The 22310-nt window shown below is 39.0% G+C and overlaps 1 protein-coding gene across 7 annotated transcripts in view; it reads left to right on the forward strand.

The window, feature by feature from the left end:
* The window catches only part of ANO3 (anoctamin 3), a 496934-nt gene that overhangs the window by 173461 nt on the left and 301163 nt on the right, over window positions 1-22310 (forward strand). The window contains exon 3 of one of the 7 annotated variants that reach the window (XM_086340918.1): window positions 2155-2212. The exons of the other annotated variants lie outside the window; for them this stretch is intronic. The gene's annotated coding sequence lies outside the window, so the exon portion shown is untranslated. The remainder of the gene's footprint in view (window positions 1-2154; window positions 2213-22310) is intronic. 7 annotated transcript variants of the gene reach the window in all.

Genomic DNA, 22310 nt, shown 5'->3' on the forward strand with positions numbered 1-22310 from the left:
CTTTACTCTATTCTGCTACCCCTCACACACTCTCTTCTTGACAGAACAGCTACAACAGATTTTACAACTTTAGTCAGATAAGGTCACTCCTCTTCCAGAAAACCCCCTAAAGGCTTCCTATGTCATACAGACCTTACTTAAAATGACCTGCAACACCAGTTACCAGCCCTATGATTTTATCTCCTACTAATTCCCTGGTTGAAAAAAATTTACACCATGTGAGCGTTGCAAATTAGGTTTTACTTGGGGCAAGATGAGGACTGCAGCCCAGGAGACAGAGTTTCAGATGGCTCTGAGAAACTGCTCTGAGGAGGCGATGGGAGGAGCTAGGATATATAGAAGTTTTGCAACAAAGGGTAGATAATCCTAATGTCAAAAGATTGTCAGTTAAAGAAACCAGGTATTTCAGGTCAAGGAATATAGCACTTTTCCATGTATGGGAAGATAAGTTCTCTCAGGGCTTACCAGCTTACCCTTGGCTGATGGCTGCAATTGTGATGACTGTGATATCCTTTGTTCTCTGATATGGCAGGAAATATTCCATTTCTCACCCCATAGAGCACAGGGCCTCCTTGTAGGTCTCCTTACCTCTGGATTGTTGTATTTGTGGTGGCTTCTGTCTGGAACACTCCAAATATGTGTATGGCTTCCTGCCTCACCTCCTTCAGAGCTTTGATCAAACATCACTTTTTCAGTGGGACCCTGAGTAATCCTTCCCTGGCCATCATGTGCATGCCTTGCCCCGACTCCATTGCACTTATTTTTCTCCACAGCGTGTATCTGACATGCTATAGTTTTTTTTTTTTATATATACATTATGAGTTATTTTCTTCCATTATATTGTACCTGGCATGGGAGAAGGAAGTTTTGCTTTGTTTAGTTTTTCTATTTTGATCACTATCTTTAGTGCCTAGAACAGTGCCTGATAAATGGTAGGCACTTTTATCAAAAAGTTTGCTGATGAAATGAAATGAACTACACAGTAATCCATCTTTAAAATGTAAAACTGGAAGTTTATGCAGTACTATATTTCCCTGGAGTGAACTGCAGCATCAATTTGAGCTCCTTAGACAGCAGTCTCTCCTTTTGTTATATGTGTCTTTCTGAAAATAGTAATTAGCCAAGCCCATGCATACTGTATACACATCCCTAATGTGAGGTAGGGCAGTAATTGCCTGCCACACTAAGGACTTGTAGGTCTTCCTGTCTTAATTAAAGCCAGATTACTAACTGTGTGGAGATTCTTATGATTCTTACGGGATGTTGGTCTAGATTTTCCCCTTCAGTTCAGTTCAGTTAAGTCGCTCAGTCGTGTTCGACTCTTTGTGACTCCGTGAATCGCAGCACGCCAGGCCTCCCTGTCCATCACCAACTCCCGGAGTTCACTCAGACTCACATCCATCGAGTCTGTGATGCCATCCAGGCATCTCATCCTGTCGTCCCCTTCTCCTCCTGCCCCCAATTCCTCCCAGCATCAGAGTCTTTTCCAATGAGTCAACTCTTCCCATGAGGTGGCCAAAGTACTGGAGTTTCAGCTTTAGCATCATTCCTTCCAAAGAAATCCCAGGGCTGATCTCCTTCAGAATGGACTGGTTGGATCTCCTTGCAGTCCAAGGGACTCTCAAGAGTCTTCTCCAACACCACAGTTCAAAAGCATCAGTTCTTCAGCGCTCAGCCTTCTTCACAGTCCAACTCTCACATCCATACATGACCACAGGAAAAACCATAGCCTTGACTAGATGGACCTTTGTTGGCAAAGTAATGTCTCTGCTTTCCCCTTAGTATGTTCAAAATTTCCTTTTTCTTTTAATGCCATTCTTATTCTCCTGGACGTGGTAGATGCTTAAATATCAAAGGAATACAGCTTATTCCATTTTCTTAAAAAAAAAGTCTGTTTTAAATTAATTGCAAATTCTTTGAGGGAGAATGTAATTTAATCTTCATTGTAACAAACCAGAAATTGTAGTTCCTACTTACCATTTTTCCTTAAATAACAGCCTAGAAAAACCCAGTCTTAGCACCCAGCATTTCTATCCTGTGAATAAGAAAGCTAGCAGGTCTGTACAAGAATATATGTATTGGAGTGATCTTTTATTAGGACTTGTGTTCACTCATTCATTTATCATAGCATTGTAATGGTTCTTTTTGCAACAGGTATTGAGCTAGGTGAGAAAGTACAGGAAGAGAGACTGAAAAGAACATTATATACAAGGTAAGAAAAACCAAGATTGAGTCAGAATGGGGTGTATAAAAACAGGTGACTTTGGCAACTCAAATTTTCTTTGAGTTTCCTATTTTTTATTAAGAAAATGATGGTGCTAATATATACTTTACTAATTTGAATTTTCTGAGCACTGGAAGAATTACTGAATTATAAAATAATTTGTAAAATGCTGTATAAAGGTAAGTTCTTTTATTACCACATTAAAATAAAACATTTTATATTTTCATATGAAATTAAATATTATTATAAAAACTTCATTATATAATAAGAAGGGGATATATAAGAAAGAAACAGGGAGAATGACTGCCAAGGTTCTTTTCTAAACACAAAAAAAGTCAGCAGGAGAAAAATATATAAATGTTTGTAGTAAAAAGCAGCTGGGCTTCCCTAATAGGTCAGAGGGTAAAGAATGACCTGCAATGCAGAAGACAGCAGAAACACCAATTTGATCCCTGGGTGGGGAAGATCCCCTAGAGAAGGAAATGGCAACCCACTCCAGTATTCTTGCCTGGAGAATCCCATGGATGTAGGAGCCTGGTAGGCTACAGTCTATGGGGTTGCAAAGAATTGGACACGACTGAGCGACTTCACTTTCTTTCTTTCCAGTATTCTTGCCTGTGAAATCCCATAGACAGAGGAGCCTGACAGGCTACAATCCGTAGGGTTGCAAAGAGTGGGACACAACTGAGTGACTAAGCACGAAAAGCAACTACATGGCATGGAAGCTGACTGCATGGCCTGTGGAATCAGATTATCTGTGTTCAGATTTTGATTATGCATTTTCCTAGCTGCATGATGTTTAGTGTTTGCTTAATCCTTTTGCTCCTCAATTTTCTCATGTATAAGTTTGAGATAATATTTTGGTCTTATATGGCTAGTATGAACATTGAGATAAGTGTTTTGCATACTACTGCTACTGCTAAGTCACTTCAGTCGTGTCCGACTCTGTGCGACCCCATAGAAGGAAGCCCGCCAGGCTCTCCTGTCCCTGGGATTCTCCAGGCAAGAACACTGGAGTGGGTTGCCATTTCCTTCTCCAATGCATGAAAGTGAAAAGTGAAAGTGAAGTCGCTCAGTCAAGTCCGACTCCTAGCGACCCCATGGACTGCAGCCTACCAGGCTCCCCATCCATGGGATTTGCCAGGCAACAGTACTGGAGTGGGTTGCCATTGCCTTCTCCCATTTTGCATACTAAGGTCTCATTAAATATTAGTTGTTACATTTCTTACTAATGTTGCTAATATTGTAAGTGGGGCAGCACACAAAATTCCTTTTGCCACAAGTGGATTTTCAGGAATGCCATGCAGAAATGTGAGTGGTCTCTTGGTATGATAAAGGAGAATGGAAAGTTGGCCATCTTTCTTTTTCCTTTTTTTCTTTCTTTGTCTTCTGTATATTGATGGTTCCACTCTTCAAAGCTTGGATTGTCCAGGGCCCTTGCGTCAGACCCATCTGGTGCTCAGAAATCTTGGTTCTTTCCTTTTTTGAATGGCAATATGCATGGAACAGGGAGTACAGGGGATAAATAAAATAAGTAACAAACTGACCCAAGTCATATTAGTAATGACTTTTGTCCATTTTCAACAAGAGGTGATCAATGAATAAAATGAATACAGAAGCAAGAAATATAAACTTTATTTAGATATTCAGATAACCTCCCAAACCAAAAAGCATGCTCTATAAATACAAATGACTCCTCCTCCTCATCATCAAGCCTTATAACATTTTATAGTTATTATATTTTAAAGTCACATATACTTATTACTGAGTTGGATCCCAACAGTTTAATAAGTTAAATAAATATTGTTGTTTTTATTTTGCATGTAATTTTTCTGTCCTTTTTTAGAAATTCTAGGCAGGTCTGTAAGTATGTTATTTAAAAAAAAAACAACTGTAGATAATCACACTTACTGATGATCTTCAGATGGTGAGTAATCCATCTAGTCATCTGTCAGTCCATAAATATTTAGTAACTGTATATTATTTCCTACATTTTTATATATTATTTCATAGCTCAGTCACAAAGACCCACTTTAGTTGGGCAGAGTCCACTGTTTTGTCTAGTCTGTACCCTTCTTCCCTTTTTAAATCTCCTTAGCTTTCGTAAGACTGTGCTCTCCTTGTTTTCAGCATCAGTCTGAAAACCTTTGCTGCAAGCTACTTGAAGGAGGTTTACATGAAGCTCAAAAAAGCATCTACAATCTTTCAGGGTCTTTGCAGGACCTGTGAGTGAGTTAGGCAGGCAGGTCATAATATGACAAAGGGAATGATGAATGAAACGAAACCTCTTTAGGAGAAGTGTGATGAATTGAAGAGAGATGGGAGAGGAGGCACCGACAGTTCAGTTCCACTTGACCCCTGACAAGTGACATGAAGTTTCAGTTTTAATGCATGTCCCCAATTTTTCAAGAGAAGTTGCTAATGAGGGTATTTGTCTAAATATTTCAATTTAGAATATTGGCAATACTTTCTAATCCTTGAAAAAAAATACTGTGTAAGCCTAATAAAATGACCCTAAGTTCAGATTTCCACTCCAGCACTCTTGCCTGGAAAATCACATGGACGGAGGAGCCTGATAGGCTACAGTCCATGGGGTCGCAGAGAATCGGACACGACTGAGGGACTTCACTTTCACTTTCAAGTTCAGATTTATCCTTTGTCTATCAACCCGAAACTTCTGCTTTATATACTTCAGAAGTTTTTGAGGGACAATATAAAGAAAATGAAGGCTTGTTAATATTGACTGCCTTTTATCAAGTGGCTAATGAGTTATGACAGCATAGTCTGTCTCTTTATTCTGTTTGACTAAAGACCTCTCCTTTCCACTAGGGGCAGGATTGACAGCAGTGGTGGTGGTGTTTTAGTCACTAAGATGTGTCCAACTCTTGTGAACTGTAGCCCCCCTCCCCCCCCACCCCACAGGCTCCTCTGTCCATGGATTTTCCCCAGGGAAGAATACTGGAATGGGTTGCCATTTCTTTCTCTAGGGCATCTTCCCAAACTGGGGATCGAAATCTTGTGTCCTACACTGTAGGCAGATTCTTTACCACTAAGCCACCAAGGAGGGGCTTCCCTCATAACTCAGTTAGTAAAGAATCTGCCTGCAAAGCAGGAGACCCAGGGTTGATTCCTGGTTGGGGAAGGTCCCCTGGAGAAGGAAATGGCAACCTACTTCAGTATTTTTGCCTGGAGAATCCCATGGACAAAGGGGCCTGGCAGGCTACAGTCCATGGGGTCACAAGTGTCAGACACGACTTAGCAACTAAACCACCACCAGTACCAAGCCACCAGGGAAGCCCAGGATTGAGAATAGGAAGGGTGAATTGAGAATAAAATTATCTCCTGCTGCTTATGAATAAGGTATCTATTACTAGATTATTTGCTCTAGATGGGGGTCACCATAGATTCTAATAGTTTCCCAGGGACAGTCCCTGTTTATACTTGCTTTCCCACCCAGTGTAACAAATTAATAGTTCCTTTTTCATACTTAAAATTATGCAAGTTAGTAAAATTATGTGGTGACGTAAGTGCTATTTAATGCATATCATAGCTATTGACAAACCAAAATCACTTGAATGTAGAGACACAAGTTAATAATAATTGTTGGGTACTATAGGAGATGGGGCTTCTCAGGTGGCTCAGTGATAAAGAATCCACCTGCAATGTAGGAGATCCAGGTTTGATCCCTGGGTCAGAAAGATCCCCTGGAAGAGGGAATGGCAACCTGCTTCTGTATTCTTAACTGGAGAATCCCATACACAGAGGAGCCTAGCGGGCTACAGTCCATGGGGTTGCAAAGAGCTGGACACGACTGAAGCTACTTAGCACTATATGAAATAAAACAGTTGTAGTGTCTAGACTCAAAACCAGGTTAGCTGACTCTGAAATCAGAGTTCTTTCCATAACCCAGGCTGTTTAAAATTTTATATTGAGCTTGAGGAAACTATTTTACAGATAATGGAAATAAGGCTAAGAGAAAAATGTACTCAGGTACATCCCTTTGGAAGTAACAGAGCACAGATTTTAACTAAGATCTTTTGAGGTCAAGGCTACGTACTTTCCTAGCTGTCTCCCTATTTGGAAACCCAAGATCAAGCATTACACTATACATGACAATTACTACACTTAACGGTACAATTTGATGATGCATATGTTAAGGGAAATAGACTCATAGAATAGGACTAATAGCTGGGGAGACAAGACTAACTGGCATAAAAGAATCAGAACAACTCATGATTCTATATAATTAAGTGCCAGATTATTTTGTAAGGATAAAGAAGTTCAGAAGAGACTCCATGTGGGCTGGTATATTCAAGGAAGAGGTGGCAAATCAATTGTGCCATGGAGAACTTGAGTGATGAATAGCAGGTGGAGAACATTTCCATGAGAGAAACAGAAGTATTTTTGGTTGTTTTTGTGAGGCAGATCAAGGAATATATTCTGACCCAAACTGAGAGCCTGTGCTGGGGAATCAAGAGAAATCTGGTGGAAAAACTAAGTTGGGCCAGCTTTTGAGAATTTTTTTAATGCTTAATTTTGTTTTAGCCGTACATATATATAACTTTACATAAATGCATAAATATGGTTATATACTTGCCTTTGGATGTATGGTCATTTTTTCTTTTCCCCCTTTTGGGATTCCTTCTCTTCCTTTCTCTTATACAGCCATGTTAACCTGCCCACACCCTTATTAATAGCCTGGTATGTAGTTTTGTGTGTATTTTAATAACACACACATATTCTAACGATCAGATTTCATGGTACGATAAATTATAATTTAACATGTTCCTAAGTCTGAGTTTTGTTTCCACTGTTTTTTTACCAAGATCAGTGATGCAATAAAGATTCTGACATTTAGGTCATTCTTTATGGCTTCTGTGTTTGTATGGGATATACTTTGAGGAGGTGGATTATTGGTTAAAATAGGCTCTCATACATCACAATTCCAAAGCAATATATGAAAGAAAGCTTTTCTCAACATCCCCTGTAAAAATAGGTATCATGGCTCCTTTCCATTTTTGTTAATGTGCAGAGCTTAAAAATATACCTAGTTATTTTAACTTATATTTCCTTGACTGCTGTAGAAAATGTATTTCCCATTTTAAATTTTTTATGACTTTTTAGATTATGATATGAGAATTCAGTCTGTAAATACTCTACATTTTTCTTTTCTTTTTTGTTTCTCTCTTTTCCTCTCTCTCTCTCTTTTAAATTTGTCAGTCTAGGTTTAATCAGGGAAGCAGAATGAGAAATACTTTAAATATCATGGAATAGGGATTTATTTTAGAAAATTGAATTTAACCAACAATAGGAGACTTTAAGGAAAAAAGTGGTCCAAAAGGGGATGTTGGGTGACCCTATAAAAGCCACTAACCAGCTCTTCTGTGGCACTGGTATGGCCGACAATCAGGGAACATGGAGTGGGATGATGTGGCGCACTGCTGGAGCAGCCCATGGAACAGCTGTTGCTTCAGTACCTGCTTGTGGCATTGCTTTTCTGTAGGAAGGTAAAAAAAGAGCTGGACACGCTGCCAACAACAACAAGGGCTGAGTGCACTTCTGTGTCATTCTTTCATTGCTTGTATACATAACGACATTCCAAGTGCAGTGGCTGCTGCTTTCCTCCAGCTTTCCTACTACTAAGTCGCTTCAGTCGTGTCCGACTCTGTGTGACCCCATGGACTGCAGCCTACCAGGCTTCTCCGTCCATGGGATTCTCCAGACAAGAACACTGGAGTGGGTTGCCATTTCCTTCTCCAATGCTAACCCCATGAACAGTATGAAAAGGCAAAATGATAGGATTCTGAAAGAGAAACTCCCCAGGTCAGTAGGTGCCCAATATGCTACTGGAGATCAGTGGAGAAATAACTCCAGAAAGAATGAAGGGATGGAGCCAAAGTAAAAAGAATACCCAGCTGTGGATGCGACTGGTGATAGAAGCAAGGTCCGATGCTGTAAAGAGCAATATTGCATAGGAACATGGAATGTCAGGTCCATGAATCAAGGCAAATTGGAAGTGGTCAAACAAGAGATGGCAAGAGTGAATGTCGACATTCTAGGGATCAGCGAACTGAAATGGACTGGAATGGGTGAATTTAACTCAGATGACCATTATATCTACTACTGCGGGCAGGAATCCCTCAGAAGAAATGGTGTGGCCATCATGGTCAACAAAAGAGTCCGAAATGCAGTACTTGGATGCAATCTCAAAAATGACAGAATGATCTCTGTTCGTTTCCAAGGCAAACCATTCAATACCACAGTAATCCAAGTCTATGCCCCAGCCAGTAATGCTGAAGAAGCTGAAGTTGAACGGTTCTATGAAGACCTACAAGACCTTTTAGAACTAACACCCAAAAAAGATGTCCTTTTCATTATAGGGGACTGGAATGCAAAAGTAGGAAGTCAAGAAACAACTGGAGTAACAGGCAAATTTGGTCTTGGAATATGGAATGAAGCAGGGCAAAGACTAATAGAGTTTTGCCAAGAAAATGCACTGGTCATAACAAACACCCTCTTCCAACAACACAAGAGAAGACTCTATACATGGACATCACCAGATGGTCAACACCGAAATCAGATTGATTATATTCTTTGCAGCCAAAGATGGAGAAGCTCTATACAGTCAGCAAAAACAAGACCAGGAGCTGACTGTGGCTCAGATCATGAACTCCTTATTGCCAAATTCAGACTGAAATTGAAGAAAGTAGGGGAAACCACTAGACCATTCAGGTATGACCTAAATCAAATCCCTTATGATTATACAGTGGAAGCGAGAAATAGATTTAAGGGCCTAGATCTGATAGAGTGCCTGATGAGCTATGGAATGAGGTTCGTGACATTGTACAGGAGACAGGGATCAAGACCATCCCCATGGAAAAGAAATGCAAAAAAGCAAAATGGCTGTCTGGGGACGCCTTACAAATAGCTGTGAAAAGAAGAGAAGTGAAAAGCAGAGGAGAAAAGGAAAGATATAAGCATCTGAATGCAGAGTTCCAAAGAATAGCAAGTAGAGATAAGAAAGCCTTCTTCAGTGATCAATGCAAAGAAATAGAGGAAAACGACAGAATGGGAAAGACTAGAGATCTCTTCAAGAAAATCAGAGATACCAAGGGAAAATTTCATGCAAAGATGGGCTCGATAAAGGACAGAAATGATATGGACCTAACAGAAGCAGAAGATATTAAGAAGAGATGGCAAGAATACACAGAACTGTACAAAAAAGATCTTCACGACCCAGATAATCACGATGGTGTGATCACTGACCTAGAGCCAGACATCCTGGAATGTGAAGTCAAGTGGGCCTTAGAAAGCATCTTGTAAAGAAATACAAGAACTACAAACAAAGCTAGTGGAGGTGATGGAATTCCAGTTGAGCTATTCCAAATCCTGAAAGATGATGCTGTGAAAGTGCTGCACTCAATATGCCAACAAATTTGGAAGACTCAGCAGTGGCCACAGGACTGGAAAAGGTCAGTTTTCATTCCAATTCCAAAGAAAGGCAATGCCAAAGAATGCTCAAACTACTGCACAATTGCACTCGTCTCACAGACTAGTAAAGTAGTGCTCAAAATTCTCCAAACCAGGCTTCAGCAATACGTGAACTGTGAACTTCCTGATGTGCAAGCTGGTTTTAGAAAAGGCAGAGGAACCAGAGATCAAATTGCCAACATCCGCTGGATCATGGAAAAAGCAAGAGAATTCCAGAAAAACATCTATTTCTGCTCTATTGACTATGCCAAAGCCTTTGACTGTGTGGATCACAGTAAACTGCGGAAAATTCTGAAAGAGATGGAAATACCAGACCACCTGACCTGCCTCTTGAGAAATTTGTATGCAGGTCAGGAAGCAACAGTTAGAACTGGACATGGAACAGCAGACTGGTTCCAAATAGGAAAAGGAGTTCGTCAAGACTGTATACTGTCACCCTATTTATTTAACTTATATGCAGAGTACATCATGAGAAACACTGGACTTGAAGAAATACAAGCTGGAATCAAGATTGCTGGGAGAAATATCAATAACCTCAGATATGCAGATGACACCACCCTTACGGCAGAAAGTGAAGAGGAACTAAAAAGCCTCTTGAAGAAAGTGAAAGTGGAGAGTGAAAAAGTTGGCTTAAAGCTCAACATTCAGAAAACGAAGATCATGGCATCTGGTCCTATCACTTCATGGGAAATAGACGGGGAAACAGTGGAAACAGTGGAAGACTTTATTTTTCTGGGCTCCAAAATCACTGCAGATGGTGACTGCAGCCATGAAATTAAAAGACGCTTACTCCTTGGAAGAAAAGTTATGACCAACCAAGATAGCATATTCAAAAGCAGAGACATTACTTTGCCAACAAAGGTTCGTCTAGTCAAGGCTATGGTTTTTCCTGTGGTCATGTATGGATGTGAGAGTTGGATTGTGAAGAAGGCTGAGCGCCGAAGAATTGATGGTTTTAAACTGTGGTGTTGGAGAATACTCTTGAGAGTCCCTTGGACTGCAAGGAGATCCAACCAGTCCATTCTGAAGGAGATCAGCTCTGGGATTTCTTTGGAAGGAATGATGCTAAAGCTGAAACTCCAGTACTTTGGCCACCTCATGTGAAGAGTTGACTTTATTGGAAAAGACTCTGATGCTGGGAGGGATTGGGGGCAAAAGGGGAAGGGGACGACAGAGGATGAGATGGCTGGATGGCATCACTGACTCGATGGACGTGAGTCTGAGTGAACTCCGGGAGTTGGTGATGGACAGGTAGGTCTGGCTTGCTGCGATTCATGGGGTTGCAAAGAGTCGGACACGACTGAGCGACTGATCTGATCTGATCTCCAATGCATGAAAGTGGAAAGTGAAAGTGAAAGTGATGTCTTGTCCGACTCTTAGTGACCCCATGGACTGCAGCCTACCAGGCTTCTCCATCCTTGGGATTTTCTGGGCAACAGTACTGGAGTGGGTTGCCATTGCCTTCTCTCCCAGCTTCCTAGTCATGCACTAATTTCTCTCTTGATTAGCTTTAACCTGGAACCACAGAAGGAAGAAAAGTCTGGAAAACTTAGTTGCAGCTTAGTGAGGTTGACACAAAAGGTGATGTTACAGTTTGTTCACAAAATTCAAAGATAATATATGCTCTTATAAACTTCTGTTAAATGTTCATTGATTGTGAAAAGTCACTTAGATCATTCTGTGTTTACTTTGTAGTTGTGGCTCATGGACTTAGTTGCTCTGTACCATGTGGGAATCTCCCCGGACGAGGGATTGAACTTGTGTCCCTTGCATTGCTAGACAGATTCTTAACCACTGGACCATCAGGAAAGCCCCTCTGTTTGCTTTTTGTTTTATCCTCTTCTCAATAAAACAAGGTATTAAGATTGTTTTCACTTTTCCTGATTCATTCTCCCTTCCCTCATTAGACTTCTGTAACATTTTTACTTTCCCACTCTCAACTACCTGGGTTTGTTGAAAGAATTGATAACTAAGTGGAATTTGTTTTATAGTGTTTCTCTTCTTTAAAATATCATTTAATAGCTCTTATATTAAGTATCCCTAGAAAATGCATTATTATTAACTTGAATGTAATTCAATAAATATATAAGCATGATACTACTACTACTCTTCTTTTATCTAGAGGTTTCTTTTCTGATTTATCTCTCTTTTTTTCTCTCTTTCCTTAAGGGTTTAATCAAAGTATGTAAGTTAAATATATCACTCAATTTACTGCAAATCCTTAAATGTCTCCCTATACTTGAGAATACATTATATCCTGTCTAGGTATGTGATTCTGGTTTGAAGTCATTTATTCATCAATCTGAAGAAACTACTCCAGCTTGCATCATTGCAGATTAGAAAGTCTGATGTCAGTCTATTTCCTGTTTTCGTTTCTCAATATTTTAATGATTCCAAGGTGACAAAACCTAATTTGGGGGCTGGAAAATATAGTTACTAGCATTGGCAAACAAACTTTCCTGAAAGGAAACACGCACATTCTTTTTTTATTGTGTAAAATGCGACATATTTTTTTTTCCAAATGTTCGACCATTGTTTTATGATAAAACACCACAAACTTGGAAGACTTGAAACTTCAAATGTATAAGGCTTATATAACCATTTGCTAACAATTCTTAAAGTAATTACAAAGATGTACTGTTTCTTCTCCTATAAAGCTTGCAAAAATTAAAATTATACATCCCTACAGAATTTGGCACATAGATTCCAGTATATACTTGTTTAATGTAAGGAAAAGTAATATGTAGCTTTCTCCTCTTACTTATAGAAATTATAGGAAGGGAAGAAGACCTTTCTTTCATATAAAATGTGATTTATTGATTATTTTCAAGGTAATATAATGTGATCAATTATTCTGTGATGCTAAATAGATTCTTTAGATTTAATGAATACAAAGGCTATAATTGGCAGATTTATTACTGATAATGTAAACGGTTTCAAGTAGCAATATTCATTTTTAGAGCATATTTAATGGTATCTCATTAAATATTTCAATAATTTTTCATCCTATAACTTTTATTTTGGCAAAATCTATGTCTCTTCATCACATTACAATGTTTAATTTCAGATCCCACTCAAGTTCAGGTTGCACAAATCTTCTATTTGTAGATTTATATCCGTGAGGATTTTCTGTGCTATTTCTACTATTTTCCTTCAGAGGGAAAAGAGGAAGGACCCTAGTGAAACCAGCCATATGCATTATATATCTGAAGTCAGAGCACGTGAAATTCTCTTCCAGCACATAAGAAGCCTGGAATATGAGGAACAGAACAGACCTTAGGGAGTACCTAATCCGTCAGTCTTATTATAGATGAGACATTTTGGGCCAAGAAGGCAAGATGATTTTCACAAGGTTAGCATGCCAATTTATAGGCCAGGGTAAATAGGTAGGCTCTAGATTCCCAAAGCAATGCCCGCCTTCCACATTTTTCTGCTAGGTTAAAAAAGGGGTCTCCATGCCTAATTGCTGAGTTTGTTTTTCAGTTTCAAATCTGTACTATTACTGGATTAAAATGGCATAATGGTATTTTATATCAAGATTATTTTAAAATATTTGTTATCATTATGCATTTATTTTTTACATTTATTTTTCTTTTTTTTTGTATTTTATTTTATTTACATTTATTTTTCTAACATAAGCAATACATTTTTGATGGCTAAAGTGACTATATAATTTGCTGTCAAAGACAGAGCACTTTTTAAAGTTTGAGGCTATTAATAATTACACTGCAGAGGGAGGAGCCAAGATGGCGGAGGAGTAGGACAGGGAGAACACTTTTTCCCCCACAAATTCATCAAAAGAGCATTTAAACGTCGAGTAAATTCCACAAAACAACTTCTGAATGCCGGCAGAGGACATCAGGCACCCAGAAAAGCAATCCAACTCTTCGAAAGGAGGTAGGAAAAAATATAAAAGACAAAAAAAGAGACAAAAGAGGGAGGGACGGAGTTCCGTCCCGGGAAGGGAGTCTTAAAAAGAGAGAGGTTTCCAAACACCAGGAAACCTTCTCACTGCCGAATCTGTGCTGAGCTTTGGAAGCACAGAGGGCAACATAACAGGAAGAAAAAATAAATAAACAATTAAAACTCGAAGATTGCGAGTCCTAGGGTAACTCCCCCAGCGGAGAAGCAGCGCAGACGCCTGCACGCACCATTAGCAAGCGGGGGCTGGGCAGGGAGGCGCAGCGCGGGCTGCATCGCTTAGAGTAAGAATCTGGCCTGAATACCCTGAGCACTATCTGAGCGAAATAATTTGGGCTAGCAAACCAGACTGTGGGATATCTACCACGCGAAAAGCCAGCCCCAACCTAAGACACCGCCAGGCCCGCGCACAGAACAAAGAATTGAACAGAGATAGCCGGCTGCAGACCTTCCCCCTCCGGTGACAGGCAGCCAGAGCCGGAAGGGGGCAATCGCAGCCCCAGAGAGACATTATCTATAAAACTGTAAGCAGGCTTCTTTGCTAACTAAAACTTTTTGGGGGTCTGGACGGTTAACGTCTGCCTGAGAAGGTGCGCCGGTTTTACACCCAGATAACCAAGTGGCAGGGAGGCCATAAGTCGCAGCATTGGCGCTCGCCAAACACCTCATCACTTGAGCTGCTCAGACCTGGGAAGAGCACAAAACTCAGGCCCAACTGAATCTGCGCCTCTGAGGACTACCCGAGTGCCTGAACCTGAGCGGCTTGGACCTGGGAGGTACATGCAACCCAGGGCCAGCCTCGGATTGTTCCCGGCCGAACAACCTAGAGCCCGAGCAGTGTGGGCAGGGAGGCTACACGCGCCGTGAGCGGGGGCAGACCCAGTGTGGCTGAGGCACTGCGAGAGCACGCCAGTGTTATTTGTTTGCAGCATCCCTCCCTCCCTCCCCACAGCGCGACTGAACAAAGAGAAGAAATACAGCTCCACCCATCAGAACACCGACACAAGCTTCCCTAACCAGGAAACCTTGACAAGCCACCTGTACAAACCCACACACAGCGAGGAAAAGCCACAATAAAGAGAACTCCACAAACTGCCAGAATACAGAAAGGACACCCCAAACTCAGCAATTTAAACAAGATGAAGAGACAGAGGAATAGCCAGCAGATAAAGGAACAGGATAAATGCCCACCAAACCAAACAAAAGAGGAAGAGATAGGGAATCTATCTGATAAAGAATTCCGAATAATGATAGTGAAATTGATCCAAAATCTTGAAATTAAAATGGAATCACAGATAAATAGCTTGGAGACAAGGATTGAGAAGATGCAAGAAAGGTTTAACAAGGACCTAGAAGAAATAAAAGAGAGTCAATATATAATGAATAATGCAATAAATTAAATTAAAAACACTCTGGAGGCAACAAATAGTAGAATAACAGAGGCAGAAGATAGGATTAGTGAATTAGAAGATAGAATGGTAGAAATAAATGAATCAGAGAGAATAAAAGAAAAACGAATTAAAAGAAATGAGGACAATCTCAGAGACCTCCAGGACAATATTAAACGCTACAACATTCGAATCATAGGGGTTCCAGAAGAAGAAGACAAAAAGAAAGACCATGAGAAAATACTTGAGGAGATAATAGTTGAAAACTTCCCTAAAATGGGGAAGGAAATAATCACCCAAGTCCAAGAAACCCAGAGAATCCCAAACAGGATAAACCCAAGGCGAAACACCCCAAGACACATATTACTCAAATTAACAAAGATCAAACACAAAGAACAAATATTAAAAGCAGCAAGGGAAAAACAACAAATAACACACAAGGGAATTCCCATAAGGATAACAGCTGATCTTTCAATAGAAACTCTTCAAGCCAGGAGGGAATGGCAAGACATACTTAAAATGATGAAAGAAAATAACCTACAGCCCAGATTATTGTACCCAGCAAGGATTTCATTCAAGTATGAAGGAGAAATCAAAAGCTTCTCAGACAAGCAAAAGCTGAGAGAATTCTGCACCACCAAACCAGCTCTCCAACAAATACTAAAGGATATTCTCTAGACAGGAAACACAAAAATGGTGTATAAATTCAAACCCCAAACAATAAAGTAAATGGCAACGGGATCATACTTATCAGTAATTACCTTAAACGTAAATGGGTTGAATGCCCCAACCAAAAGACAAAGACTGGCTGAATGGATACAAAAACAAGACCCCTACATATGTTGTCTACAGGAGACCCACCTCAAAACAGGGGACACATACAGACTGAAAGTGAAGGGCTGGAAAAAGATTTTCCATGCAAATAGGGACCAAAAGAAAGCAGGAGTAGCAATACTCATATCAGATAAAATAGACTTTAAAACAAAGGCTGTGAGACAAAGAAGGTCACTACATAATGATCAAAGGATCAATCCAAGAAGAAGATATAACAATTATAAATATATATGCACCCAACACAGGAGCACCGCAGTATGTAAGACAAATGCTAACAAGTATGAAAGGAGAAATTAACAATAACACAATAAAAGTGGGAGACTTTAATACCCCACTCACACCTATGGATAGATCAACTAAACAGAAAATTAACAAGGAAACACAAACTTTAAACGATACAATAGACCAGTTAGACCTAATTGATATCTATAGGACATTTCATCCCAAAACAATGAACTTCACCTTTTTCTCAAGCACACATGGAACCTTCTCCAGGATAGATCACATCCTGGGCCATAAAGCTAGCCTTGGTAAATTCAAAAAAATAGAAATCATTCCAAGCATCTTTTCTGACCACAATGCAGTAAGATTAGATCTCAATTACAGGAGAAAAACTATTAAAAATTCCAACATATGGAGGATGAACAACACCCTGCTGAATAACCAACAAATCACAGAAGAAATCAAAAAAGAAATCAAAATTTGCGTAGAAACGAATGAAAATGAAAACACAACAACCCAAAACCTGTGGGACACAGTAAAAGCAGTCCTAAGGGGAAAGTTCATAGCAATACAGGCACACCTCAAGAAACAAGAAAAAAGTCAAATAAATAACCTAACTCTACACCTAAAGCAACTAGAAAAGGAAGAAATGAAGAACCCCAGGGTTAGTAGAAGGAAAGAAATCTTAAAAATTAGAGCAGAAATAAATGCAAAAGAAACAAAAGAGACCATAGCAAAAATCAACAAAGCCAAAAGCTGGTTCTTTGAAAGGATAAATAAAATTGATAAACCATTAGCCAGACTCATCAAGAAACAAAGGGAGAAAAATCAAATCAATAAAATTAGAAACGAAAATGGAGAGATCACAACAGACAACACAGAAATACAAAGGATCATAAGAGACTATTATCAACAATTATATGCCAATAAAATGGACAACGAGGAAGAAATGGACAAATTCTTAGAAAAGTACAACTTTCCAAAACTCGACCAGGAAGAAATAGAAAACCTTAATAGACCCATCACAAGCACAGAAATTGAAACTGTAATCAAAAATCTTCCAGCAAACAAAAGCCCAGGTCCAGACGGCTTCACAGCTGAATTCTACCAAAAATTTAGAGAAGAGCTAACACCTATCCTGCTCAAACTCTTCCAGAAAATTGCAGAGGAAGGTAAACTTCCAAACTCATTCTATGAGGCCACCATCACCCTAATACCAAAACCTGACAAAGATCCCACAAAAAAAGAAAACTACAGGCCAATATCACTGATGAACATAGATGCAAAAATCCTAAACAAAATTCTAGCAATCAGAATCCAACAACACATTAAAAAGATCATACACCATGACCAAGTGGGCTTTATCCCAGGGATGCAAGGATTCTTCAATATCTGCAAATCAATCAATGTAATACACCACATTAACAAATTGAAAAACAAAAACCATATGATTATCTCAATAGATGCAGAGAAAGCCTTTGACAAAATTCAACACCCATTTATGATTAAAAACTCTCCAGAAAGCAGGAATAGAAGGAACATACCTCAACATAATAAAAGCTATATATGACAAACCCACAGCAAACATTATCCTCAATGGTGAAAAATTGAAAGCATTTCCTCTAAAGTCAGGAACAAGACAAGGGTGCCCACTTTCACCATTACTATTCAACATAGTTTTGGAAGTTTTGGCCACAGCAATCAGAGCAGAAAAAGAAATAAAAGGAATCCAAATTGGAAAAGAAGAAGTAAAACTCTCACTATTTGCAGATGACATGATCCTCTACATAGAAAACCCTAAAGACTCCACCAGAAAATTACTAGAACTAATCAATGATTATAGTAAAGTTGCAGGATATAAAATCAACACACAGAAATCCCTTGCATTCCTATACACTAATAATGAGAAAACAGAAAGAGAAATTAAGGAAACAATTCCATTCACCATTGCAACGAAAAGAATAAAATACTTAGGAATATATCTACCTAAAGAAACTAAAGACCTATATATAGAAAACTATAAAACACTGGTGAAAGAAATCAAAGAGGACACTAATAGATGGAGAAATATACCATGTTCATGGATTGGAAGAATCAATATAGTGAAAATGAGTATACTACCCAAAGCAATTTATAGATTCAATGCAATCCCTATCAAGCTACCAACAGTATTCTTCACAGAGCTAGAACAAATAATTTCACAATTTGTATGGAAATACAAAAAACCTCGAATAGCCAAAGCGATCTTGAGAAAGAAAAATGGAACTGGAGGAATCAACCTACCTGACTTCAGGCTCTACTACAAAGCCACAGTTATCAAGACAGTATGGTACTGGCACAAAGACAGAAATATAGATCAATGGAACAAAATAGAAAGCCCAGAGATAAATCCACGCACATATGGACACCTTATCTTTGACAAAGGAGGCAAGAATATACAATGGATTAAAGACAATCTCTTTAACAAGTGGTGCTAGGAAATCTGGTCAACCACTTGTAAAAGAATGAAACTAGAACACTTTCTAACACCATATACAAAAATAAACTCAAAATGGATTAAAGATCTCAACGTAAGACCAGAAACTATAAAACTCCTAGAGGAGAACATAGGCAAAACACTCTCTGACATACATCACAGCAGGATCCTCTATGACCCACCTCCCAGAATATTGGAAATAAAAGCAAAAATAAACAAATGGGACCTAATTAAACTTAAAAGCTTCTGCACATCAAAGGAAACTATTAGCAAGGTGAAAAGACAGCCTTCAGAATGGGAGAAAATAATAGCAAATGAAGCAACCGACAAACAACTAATCTCAAAAATATACAAGCAACTCCTACAGCTCAACTCTAGAAAAATAAATGACCCAATCAAAAAATGGGCCAAAGATCTAAATAGACATTTCTCCAAAAAAGACATACAGATGGCTAACAAACACATGAAAAGATGCTCAACATCACTCATTATCAGAGAAATGCAAATCAAAACCACTGTGAGATACCATTTCACACCAGTCAGAATGGCTGCAATCCAAAAGTCTACAAATAATAAATGCTGGAGAGGGTGTGGAGAAAAGGGAACCCTCTTACACTGTTGGTGGGAATGCAAACTAGTACAGCCACTATGGAGAACAGTGTGGTGATTCCTTAAAAAACTGGAAATAGAACTGCCTTATGACCCAGCAATCCCACTGCTGGGCATACACACTGAGGAAACCAGAAGGGAAAGAGACACGTGTACCCCAATGTTCATCACAGCACTGTTTATAATAGCCAGGACATGGAAACAACCTAGATGTCCATTAGCAGATGAATGGATAAGAAAGCAGTGGTACATATACACAATGGAGTATTACTCAGCCATTAAAAAGAATACATTTGAATCAGTTCTAATGAGGTGGATGAAACTGGAGCCTATTATACAGAGTGAAGTAAGCCAGAAGGACAAACACCAATACAGTATACTAATGCATATATATGGAATTTAGAAAGATGGTAACAATAACCCTGTATACGAGACAGCAAAAGAGACACTGATGTATAGAACAGGCTTATGGACTCTGTGGGAGAGGGAGAGGGTGGGAAGATTTGGGAGAATGGCATTGAAACATGTGAAATGTCATGTATGAAACGAGATGCCAGTCCAGGTTCAATGCACGATGCTGGATGCTTGGGGCTGGTGCACTGGGACGACCCAGAGGGATGGTATGGGGAGGGAGGAGGGAGGAGGGTTCAGGATGGGGAACACATGTATAATTTTTTTTAATTAAAATTGAAAAAAAAAACACAAAAAAAAAGAAGAAAAAAGAAAAAAAAATAATAATTACACTGCAACAAAAAGCAACCCAGAATGTAAAATTGCTCTAGGAATAGATGGAGAGTAAGTTTAAAATCGGAGGAACCTGGTGGGCTACAGTCCGCCGGGTCGCAAAGAGTCAGATACGACTGAGCGACTTCACTTTCACTTTTCACTTTCAAGTTTAAAATATTAGAAAGTAAAATAAAAATATTTAGTTCACTGGTATTTCCTCCATGCAGACTTAGCTCTAATTTTAGTTCTGTCATAGATATGTATATGTGATATTTTGCAAAGGCAGATCTCATATTGCAATATAATTTTGCAGTTTGTTCTTATTAATAAAACATATATCAAACATTTTTCCAGTAAATAAGCATTTATGCACACTATATTTTTAATGGATTTTTTAGTATTATGTTGTTAATATCTTTGGACAAATGAAAAGCCAGCAGACATATTCCTTGCCCAACAGAGTTGGTTATGTTCAAATAGAGACCACAGTTTGTTCACACCTAGCCACTCCAGCTTCTCAGAGGTTAAGCATATATTACCTTTGAAAAGTAATTTGGTAACTACAAAATCTTCCTCCATTTCTACCTTCCTATTGGCAAGCACCTAACAACCAACAACAGCACAGGCCTACCCAAGTCAGGTAGGGGCATCAAACTGTCAGAAGAGATTCTAGTCACACCCAGAATCAGTTCCACCACATCCAGAACACCAGCTGAGCATCAGCTATGCTCAAGAGCATAGGAACTCAGTAAAATGTAGTTGAGTAGTTGATACAACCAGAGCGTCAGTTTAAGAACTTACAAAGATGAGCAGGCATGGAAAATAAATCAATAATTATTGCATTCTTGGGTTTTCATCACAAAAACAGTCTGTCTGAAATTATTTGCCTGGAATAAATAAAATTACAAAGGAAGGCAAATCCATAGTCTTGCGTTCAAATCTTAAAAGGCAATTAAAGACTTAGATTTGAATATCTTGTTGCTAGACTCTTCTGACAAATACTAGAAAACAGTTGGGTATCAGAGGAGCATTTGACTCAGCAGATGTATATTTGATCCGCTTTTACGTGCCAGGCTACCTTTTAGGCAATGTAAGAAATTAAAAAAAAGATGGGTAAGTACAAAGTCTTCCCTAAACTATTTCTTCTGAACTAGAAGAAAAGTATATGCCTACTTTAAACAGCTTAATGCTGATTCATGTTGATGCATGGCAAAACCCATCACAATATTGTAAAGTAATTATCCTCTAATTAAAAATGGCAACCCATTCCAGTATTCTTGCCTGAAAAAGCTCACGGACAGAGGAGGCTGGTGGACCACAGTCCAAAGGGTTGCAAAGAGTCAGACATGACTAAGAGCAAATACGCACACAAAAAATATAATAAAAAAAGCTTATACATATAATGCATGGTAGAAACATATGCTTTGAAAAGATGTTAGTCATATCCTCTAGGAATTATAGAAGGTTAAATTCACATCTAACTGGCTTTATAGTGGATGGGTATGGATAAAGGAAGCCATCATCCTGAAGATGGTATTGTTCTGGGGCCTTGAAGAATGGGTAGGGAGTGAAAATACTTATGAGTCAGATAGGATTTTAGAATGAGCATTCCATGCAGAGGAAACAGCAGCAGCAAAGCCTATCTTCCAGGCTTGAGGAAGAAATCCACTGTAGGATCAAAGCAGTTTATAAAGGAAAGCCTTGGAAACAAGACAGAGAATTGGCAAGAGCAGATGGTGGAGCTGCGTGAGTGGTAGAGCAGTGAACCTGGACTGTATTCTATAAGCAGCTTGAAGAAGTAACTTGTTTTTCAGCAAGGTCATACAAACTGTGGTTTAACCCATCACCAGCTACTTTGTCCCATACATCTACCTTCTCTTGATGTTGTCTTCTTCAGCAAATCATTTTGTGTTGTCTCTTGAAAATACTTGTGATAAAAAACTTAGGTGGAATTCAGAGAAGATGGAGGTGCTGATTTTCCTCCATTGCTTTCTTTTAGTCACATGAATCCATCAGGAATGTTATTCCTAAATGCTTCTCTGAACATATAGTCTGGATTTTAGCAGGTCTAACCTGCCTAGTTCTGTTGTTAGATAGTAACATGTGACCAGGAACCACTGACTTTGGGGAAAGCAGTTGTTAAATTGCACTCCACCCTTCCATTTATCACAGCATATCACTTTTTTAAAGAGTTTTTTTGGTGCCTTTGAGTAGGGAGAGCCACGAGAACAAAAAAAGTAATTAATGCATTTATATATATATGTGTATATATACATACACACACACATACATACATATTATATATATGAAAATGAGGGAACCAAACAACATTTTTTTCCTTGAGGTCATTTTACATTTTAAAATTCATTGCGTTCTTTACTTATTCATTAGTAAGCATTTATTAAGCATGTGTATCAGG

This window comes from Bos grunniens, chromosome 15 (assembly GCF_055505025.1).
Source record: "Bos grunniens cultivar Pamir isolate PY7600 chromosome 15, Bosgru_T2T1.0, whole genome shotgun sequence".
Lineage (NCBI taxonomy): Eukaryota > Metazoa > Chordata > Mammalia > Artiodactyla > Bovidae > Bos > Bos grunniens.